The following is a 9,548-nucleotide window of genomic DNA, read 5'->3' as shown; positions in this document are numbered from 1 at the left end:
GTCCTCGTCATTCGAAGTCGAAGTTGCTACAGGAAGAACTATTGCCGTTAATTCAGTACTCCGTGATTATACTCTCGAACTCAACAATCACATCTTCCCAATCGACCTCATTCCGATGCAACTCGGAAGTTTTGACGTCATAATAGGCATGGACTTTCTTCGTGAAAACCATGCTGAAGTTGTGTGCTTTGAAAAGATGATTCGATTCTCGCTCGCGAATGGTGATTTATTGTGTGTATATGGTGAAACAACGTCGAAAGGTCTCAAGCTTATGTCGTGTATTCAAGCCAGCAAGTATCTCCGCAAGGAATACCGAGCCTTTTTGGCCAACATTGTAGTAGCGGAGAAGGGAAAGAAAAAGAAAGTTGAAGTCAAAGATGTTCCTGTGGTTCGTGAATTTCCTCAGGTGTTCCCTGATGATCTTCCCGGACTACCACCGAGTCGTGATATCGACTTTCGTATCGACCTCATTCCTGGAGCTAACCCCGTTGCCAAAGCCCCTTATCGACTCGCTCCATCTGAAATGCGGGAACTCTCGAACCAACTCCAGGAATTACTCGAAAAAGGCTTTATTCGCCCAAGCACCTCTCCTTGGGGTGCGCCATTCCTTTTCGTCAAAAAGAAGGACGGGTCGTTCCGGATGTGCATCGACTATCGGGAATTGAATAAGCTAACTATCAAGAACCGATACCCCTTGCCCCGAATTGACGATTTGTTTGATCAGCTACAAGGTGCATCATGTTTTTCTAAGATCGATCTGCGTTCAGGATATCATCAGCTGCGGATTCAAGAGGAAGACATTCCTAAAACCGCTTTTCGAACCCGTTATGGCCATTACGAACTAACCAACGCACCCGCGGTTTTTATGGATCTGATGAATCGCGTGTGTAAACCTTATCTTGACCGTTTCGTCATCGTGTTCATCGACGATGTCTTGATCTATTCCAAAACGAAAGCCGAACACGCGCAGCATCTACGTTTGGTTCTCGAGCTACTCCAGGGGAACCAACTCTACGCCAAGTTCTCCAAGTGCGAATTCTGGTTGGAGGAGGTTCAGTTTCTGGGTCACATTGTGAATAGTCAGGGTATCCATGTCGATCCTGCGAAGATTGAAGCTGTCAAAAGCTGGATTACGCCTAAGAACCCGTCAGAAGTTCGTTATTTTCTCGGACTAGCGGGCTATTATCGACGATTCATTGAAGGATTCTCCAAGATCGCTGTGCCGCTTACCGCTCTTACTCATAAGGACAAGCCTTTTGTGTGGGGAAACGCACAAGAGACTGCCTTTCAAACCCTCAAGAATATGCTGTGCAACGCTCTGATTCTTACGCTACCCGACGGAAGCGACAACTTCATTGTCTACTGTGATGCTTCTAACCTTGGTCTCGGCTGTGTTCTCATGCAGCGAGACAAGGTTATAGCCTGCGTATCTCGTCAGCTCAAGATCCACGAGAAGAACTATACAACCCATGACCTCGAGCTAGGCGCGGTTGTCTTTGCATTGAAGATTTGGCGACACTACCTGTATGGCACTAGGTGTACAATCTACACTGATCACAGGAGTTTGTAACACATCTTTAATCAGAGAGAGCTTAATATGCGTCAATGCCGATGGGTAGAACTTCTCAACGATTACGACTGTGAGATTCGTTATCACCCAGGCAAGGCGAATGTGGTTGCCGACGCGCTCAGCAGAAAAAGTTACGTGCTCAGTACCCGAAACATCCAAGCCCAGCACAATCTCGAAACCCTTATCCGCGAAGCTCAACATGCTTGCTTTAACGAGCGTACATTGAAGAAAGAAAGGATCTATCACGATGGAGCTCAGTTAGTAAGTAAATCAGATGGGATATTCTATTATCTGGACCGAATTTGGATCCCTAAGCGGACCGACTTGCGGAAGATTATTATGAATGAAGCCCACAAGTCCCGGTATTCTATGCATCCCGGTGCAGACAAGATGTACCAGGACCTTCGTTATAAGTACTGGTGGCCGGGTATGAAACGGGATATCGCTCTATATGTTGGAAGTTGTTTAACTTGCGCAAGAGTCAAGGCTGAACATCAAAGACCTTCTGGCTTACTCGAACAACCGCCGATACCTATATGGAAGTGGGAGAGCATAGCTATGGATTTCATAACAAACTCCCGCCCACGCCATCAGGTCACGACAGTATTTGGGTCATAGTTGATCGTCTAACGAAGTCAGCCCACTTTTTGCCGATACGAGAAGACTACAAGGTGGAACGACTAGACCAAATCTACACCGACGAGATCATTCGTAATCATGGTACGCCTCGTGACATTATTTCAGACCGTGACGCTCGGTTCACTTCGCGATTGTGGGAAACGTTTCAAGCGGCCCTTGGTACGTCACTTAATCTGAGTACTGCATTCCATCCTCAAACCGACAGACAGACTGAAAGAACGATCCGTACTCTTGAAGACATGCTCCGAGTGTGTGTCATAGATTTTGGTGGAAGTTGGAACAAACACCTGCCATTGGTGGAATTCTCGTACAATAACAGCTATCATGCCAGCATCCAAATGGCACCTTTCGAGGCTTTGTATGGTAGAAGATGTCGATCGCCTATTGTGTGGCACGAGATCGGTCACTCACAACTAACTGGTCCCAAGATTCCACAAGAAACGACTGACAAAATCCACCAGATTAGAGACAACTTGGTGAAAGCTCGGAACAGACAGAAAAGTTACGCCGATAAAAGACGCAAGCCCCTTGAATTTGAAATTGGTGACTACGTACTCCTAAAGGTATCGCCTTGGAAGGGTGTAGTCCGATTCGGCAAGAAAGGGAAACTCGCGCCTCGATATGTTGGACCTTTTAGGATTCTGGAAAGAATCGGAAAAGTCGCCTACAGACTCGAATTACCGGAGGAACTCAGTAACGTCCACCTGACTTTCCACGTCTCTAACCTCCGAAAATGCCTTGCTGATCATGATCTAATCGTACCACTCGACGATCTTCAGGTCAACGAAACATTACACTTCGTGGAAAAGCCCGTCGAAATCATGGATCGCCAAACCAAGCAACTCAGGCGCTCTCGCATCCCGATCGTGAAGGTCCGATGGGAAGGCAAACGAGGCGCGGAGTTCACTTCGGAACTCGAAAGCGACATGAAGGCCAAGTACCCGCAGTTGTTTAAATAAATAGATCTGAAGCATCAAATTGGTAAATCACGGCGTTGTGTAGCCTTCGACCTAATTTCGGGACGAAATTCCCTAAACAAGGGGAGGCTGTAACACCCCGTGTTTTCGAATGTCAAAGTCAAAGTCAAAGTCCAAGTCAACTTTGACTTTCTTTGACTGTAGATAGTCTATTTTATGTTTTAGTTGTATTGTGTGGAGTAAGTGTTGTAATCAGCAAGAATCGAAGTAATCGACTGTTTTTAACGCGAACCGATCTACGACTGTGAATGATAGGAAGTAACAACGTGATAAAGTTAACTAATCAGCAATCAAACCGATCTAACAATCATCGAACTCGAGGCTCGAATTATGCGAATTTTGGTATTGTTATACGTGTGTGTGTGCTTTATGTGTTACTTGTGCATGTTTACTTTATGTTTGGTGTAGTATTCAAGCGAATCAATCGAAAATAGAATCGAAACCCGAAAAGCAATCGAACTTAATCGAAAACGACATCGAAAGGTGACTTATAGAAGATTGTATGTTAGATATAGTGATTGGAACTGAAAGTAATTTGACTAGGAACTCTATCGTAATCATATCATCGTCCATCGAAATCAAAACATCGAAATTCGTCGCAAAATACTCGAAGTGTGTCGCGGATCGAACAGGAGGCATCCTGATCGAACAGGCCAGCCGATCGGCTAGCATCTTGCCAGCCGATCGAGCAGCCCACTCGATCGGAACTCCTGGCCGATCGGCTGCCGCTTTCCCCTTTTGGAAGCCTATAAATAGGGTTGTCCTTGTCTTCATTTCCACTTTTGGAAAGTTCTGACCGGCCAGCTCCTATTCTTCACTTTTTCTCAGATTTCTCTCAACTCCGGTAAGTTTTCACTCTGATTCTTGTACGTTTTTGATCATTACTTGATTCTACACCTTTCTATCTTTCAAAACTTGGATTCTAACCATGAAATCACCAAGATCTAAGTGTTCTTGAGTGATGTCATCATGGTGTTCTTGAAGAACACCAAGCTTTGGCCTCATTCAACCATGAATAGCTTAGATCTAACCGATTTCCACATAAACAAGTTAAGATCTATCAAAGATCTAAACATCCACAAGTTGTGAAGGATTGAAAGAAGGAATCCCAACTTTCTTTCAACTCTTTTACACTCAATGCCTTCAAACCAGTAGAAACAGAGCCTGAGGCAACCCACCGATCATTCCAATGGTTGGACGGTTCAAGATTTGGGTTCTATCTACGAGGTTCACCGACAATGGGTTAAACACTAAGCCAAGGTTCCAAACCGCTCAACGGACAGACTTGGGTGATTCCTGTCCGAGCCAAAGAAACAAGTAGGAACGGAGGTTATCATAGTTCAACTCGTTGTCAAGATACCTTGAAAGAATGACAAGTAACCCAACAGCCAAGTGTTAGACGAAAGGCCGACCAGGTTAGAAATGCTGGCCGAACGGCTAGGCTGTTCGAACAGCCCAGCCGATCGGACATACCAGCCAATCGACCGGGCCAGCCGGTCGGCTAGCACATGGTCCCACACTTTAAAATTTCATGAAGCATAGTATCGAGGAAGGGATGTTCGATCGAACTGCGTTTGGTGAACATTACTCTTCGGATCATGAGATACTACTCTTCAACACTTAATCGTTTTCACAACTCGTTCGTAGTCGGAATGCCAGCCGATCGAACAGACTGTTCGATCGAGTGACATTCTGTTGAGGACCACTTCTGAAGTTCCTAGCCGATCGAGTGAGCTGGCCGATCGAACGAACCGTTCGATCAACCGACTTGAAGGGTAAGAACACTTCAGTGTTCTCATATACTACAACGAAAACTTCAAAAGTTCAAATCCTCACACACAAACACACCAGAGGAAGAAACAATCCACTCGAATGGCCCAGCCGATCGAGCCAACCGGCCGATCGAACAGGACTGTTCACGGACCTACCAGCCGATCGAACAGCCCGTTCGATCGAACCTGTCGTTCGATCGACCAGCCCATTCGATCCACCCATACTTGTTTACATTCTTGTGTTACTTATCATTATGCTATCAAACTATTCAGGCTAATCTTACTCTCAGCGCTCCCTTCAATCCATAATCAATCACTGTGAGTATACTCGATCCCTTTTTGCTTTTAGCACTTTTGGGTGTTACATACGTTACCTATCAAATCACGATCAAACACAAACTATTTGAACGCTGACCATTTGCATGTGCTACTTGACTAAATGAATACTGTTTATTATGTTTACACGTGGAGTGTTATCTACCTGCCTTAGCAACATATTACTATAGTTTGGACTCAGCACCCGTTCATACGGGGGTTGTTAAGGACAATTACTTGCATGGATTACGGTGGTAATCATGTATTGCGAACCGTCTCAGACGGTTAACCCGCAGTCGTTGGTATCGATGGTCCCATGTCGATAATTAACATGCATCGTTTTCCTCTGTGTACGTGCCTGGTTATGCGTAAACTATTCGAACTCTATATGCTATTATTAAACTTGTGTGCTCACCTTTACATTATATGTATTGACTTTATTTTAACGTATGTGACAGGTGCTTAAGTTGCTAGGAGGCTTAGGCGCGTGGTGATGAAATCGAGGCTAGGGAGTCTAGAAATAATAAACAATTGTCTGTAATAATAATTGAATCTGAGTTGTCGGAACGGAATTATTTGCCTAGTTGCTTTCTATGATAACTTGTTTATTTATTTGGGATACGATATGGGACGTATCATTTAAACTGAATTTATATAATAGTTGTTGTGGAAACTTCTGAACAATCTGTTTCGCTCAGTGCCGCGCCCCGATGATTCCGCCATCGGTTGGGGTGTGACATTTCGGGACGAAATTCCCTAAACAAGGGGAGGCTGTAACACCCCGTGTTACCGAATGTCAAAGTCAAAGTCAAAGTCAAGTTTGACTTCTTCGACCGTAATTAGTCTATTCTATGTTTTATTATTTGTATTATGTGGAGTAAGTGTTGTTAATCAAAGTAATCGAATGTTTAATCGACGTACGCTTTACGACTGTGAATAGTAGGAAGTAACAATGCGATAAAGTCAATCAATCAATAATCAAGCTAATCGAATCATCAATTGAACTCGAAACTTGAAAATTATGCGAATTTCGTGTTATATTACGTGTGTGTGTGCCTTACGTGTTACCTGTGCGTGCTTACTTTATGTTATGTGTGGTAATCAATCGAATCGAAACTAGAAACTCAATCGAACTCAATCGATATCGAATTATGATGAATGGTAGCGAAAAGATAGTGTGAAATGTGGATGCTTGTATGTAGATATAGTGGTTGGAACTAAAAGTAATTTGAATAGGAAACTCTATTGTATTCGTATCGTCTTCAATCGAAATCGAAATATCAGAAACCGTCGCACCGAACACTCAAAGCAGGCTGTTGATCGATCAGGCTCCTAGCCGATCGAACAGCCCAGCCGATCGGACGGACTGTCCGATCGAGCAGGCTGTCCGATCGAGATGCCTGGCCGATCGGCTAGCTCTTTCCCCTTTGGAAGCCTATAAATAGGCCTGTCATTGTCATTCTTTCCACTTTTGGAAACCCTCTGACCGACCAGCTTGTGTTCTTCACTATTTCTCAGATTTCTCTCAATCCCGGTTAGATTTCATCCTAAATCTTGTACGTTTTTTATCTATGCACACTCCTACACCTTTCTATCTTTCAAATCTTGATTTCTAACCGTGAAATCATCAAGATTTAAGTGTTCTAGGATGATGTCATCATGGTGTTCTTCAAGAACTTCATGTTTTGGCCTCAATCCACCAAGAATCACTTGGATCTAGCCGATTTCCACATAAACAAACTAAGATCTATGACAGATTTGAACATTTACATGGTGTGAAGGATTGAAAGAAGGATTTTCAACTTTCTTTCAACTCTTTTACACTCAATGCCTTCAAACCGGTAGAAACGGAGCTTGAGCCAACTCACTAATCATTTTAATGGTTGTGTGGTTCAAGATTCGGATTCTATCTACGAGGTTCACCGATTTCGGGTTAAACGTTAAACTACCGTTCTGAACCGTTCACCGGCCGGACATTGGGTGATTCCTGTCCGAGCAGGGGAAACAAGTAAGAACGAAGGTGCCATGGTTCAGCTCGTTGTCAAAATACCTCGATATAACGTCAAACAACCAGAACAGCCAAGTGTTAGACGAAGAGGCTGACCAGGTCAGAATGCTGACCGATCGAACAGGCTGTTCGAACGAACAGCCCAACCGATCGGACATGTCAGCCGATCGACCAGGCCAGCCGATCGGCTAGCACATGGCATCAAACTATTCAGGCTAACCCTACTCTCAAGCGCTCCCTTCAATCCATCAATCAACCGCTGTGAGTATACTCGAACCCTTGGGTGTTACATACGTTACTTATCTAAATCACAATCGAACACACTACTCAATTATTTAAACGCTAACCGTTCTGCATGTATTACGTGACTAAATGAATGCTTGTTGTTATGTTTACACGTGGAATGCTGTCTACCAGCCTTAACGATGTAGTACTATAGTTTGGACTCAGCACCCGTTCACACGGGGGTTGTTAAGGACAACTACTTGCATGGATTACGGTGGTAATCATGTATTGCGAACTGCCTCGGGCAGTCAACCCGCAGTCATTGGTATCGATAGTTCCATGTCGATAATTAACATGCTTCGTTTTCCTCTGTGTATGTGCTGGTTATGCGTAAACTGTCACGGTCCCCGACCCGGTTTGACCCGTTTCAGGAGCCGCGGGACAGAAATCCCGTGATATTTATTTATGTGATTTTAGCAGCGGAATTTTATCATTAGGATCGTTGTAAAGCTAAAAACTTTTCCCGATTATTTTATTTCACAATTCGGGATAAAATCCCGGTAGTTTACAATAACATGATTATACTGATAAATCTTTATTTTTAGAAAACATATTTCTCTATTTTATAATGAGCCACTATCTTAAGCTTGAAATGCTTCCCATCACTTTTCCTGAATTACAATAGATCACCTGAAACATGTTTGAAAAAGGTTTTGTCAGCGGGAAATACTGAGTGAATCATTCAGTTTACTAAAATGACTCGTTTATTATAATTTACAGTATTAAGAGTTTTTACATATGTTTCTGATATCAAACCAACTACCCACAGTATTTGTCACTCGACCGGATCTGTGACTGTGGTCATATCACCATTGGCTGCCCCAATGAATGACGTATATCACTTAATTTTAGGTTCGCCCACCTAATGTGATTAAAACAGTAGTAATGTGCACAATACCCCACATACCGGCTGTAATTTGGTGATTACATAAACTTAATCACTGTAATTATAATTCTGAAAATAATTTGGAGTATTGTAAAACATTTGATAAAAAGAGAATGACTCACATTGCAGATTTAACACGGACAGAATATGGTTTAGCCTTGTTAACCTAATTTAAATAATAATGCACACAAAACCGGGTTAGTGATCAATACAGCATTTACGATAGCTCACGAGATCAAATTCTCACAACGAACGACAAAGTGCAATACTTAAACATCCATCGATTTAACGACGAACGACAAAGTATAACCCTATGTGGGCGGCACTTAAACATCCATTGGATATATTGATCAGTCGGAAAATGAATCGTAATAGCGATCGAGTGATTACCCTGTTTTGCGGCAGCAATTCGATATTAGTGTGTGTTTTGAGACTGTTTCTGCTTATAACGTACTCTACACAACGAATTTCTTCGTCGAACTAACAACAGAAAGCAAGTCCCAATGTCTGCTATTTATACTGATTTTTGGACAGGCTTACGGACCGTATGGCATTTCCCCTTACGGTTCGTAAGGGGTGCAGTCTAATTATATAGGCTAGCTGGGTTCAGGACTAGCCTTGCTGACTCATTCAAAAATCGAAATTCAATCTGGACAACGTAATATTGGTGATAATCATCACTAGGGTTTACCCCCCCTTGCGTTTTAGGGGCCCTGATCCTAATTCCGATTGTTCTGAAAATTTTAGGGTTAGTGCAGAATTACTTGGGTGTCTCAATTAGGGTTTTCTTATTGACTAATTATCAACCTAATTATGGATTTTAATGAGAATTGTTACATAAACTATTTTCGAACTCTATATGCTATATCAAACTTGTATGCTCACCTTTACATTTTATGTATTGACTTTATTTTAACGTATGTGACAGGCAATTAGGATGCTTATCTGCTAGGAAGGCGAGCTTAGAATAAGCGTCTAGAGCATAGTTGTCTGTAGATCTTGCAGATCGAGTCTCTAGAAGCATTTGAACAATTTTTATATTATTTATATTTGAATCTGAGCTGTCGGAACAGAACATTTGACTAGTTGTTATCTG

The sequence above is a fragment of the Helianthus annuus genome, chromosome 15, assembly GCF_002127325.2.
Source record: "Helianthus annuus cultivar XRQ/B chromosome 15, HanXRQr2.0-SUNRISE, whole genome shotgun sequence".
In the NCBI taxonomy this organism is placed as follows: Eukaryota; Viridiplantae; Streptophyta; class Magnoliopsida; order Asterales; family Asteraceae; genus Helianthus; species Helianthus annuus.
The sequence above is the reverse complement of the archived record's forward strand: the minus strand, read 5'-3'. Positions refer to the sequence as shown.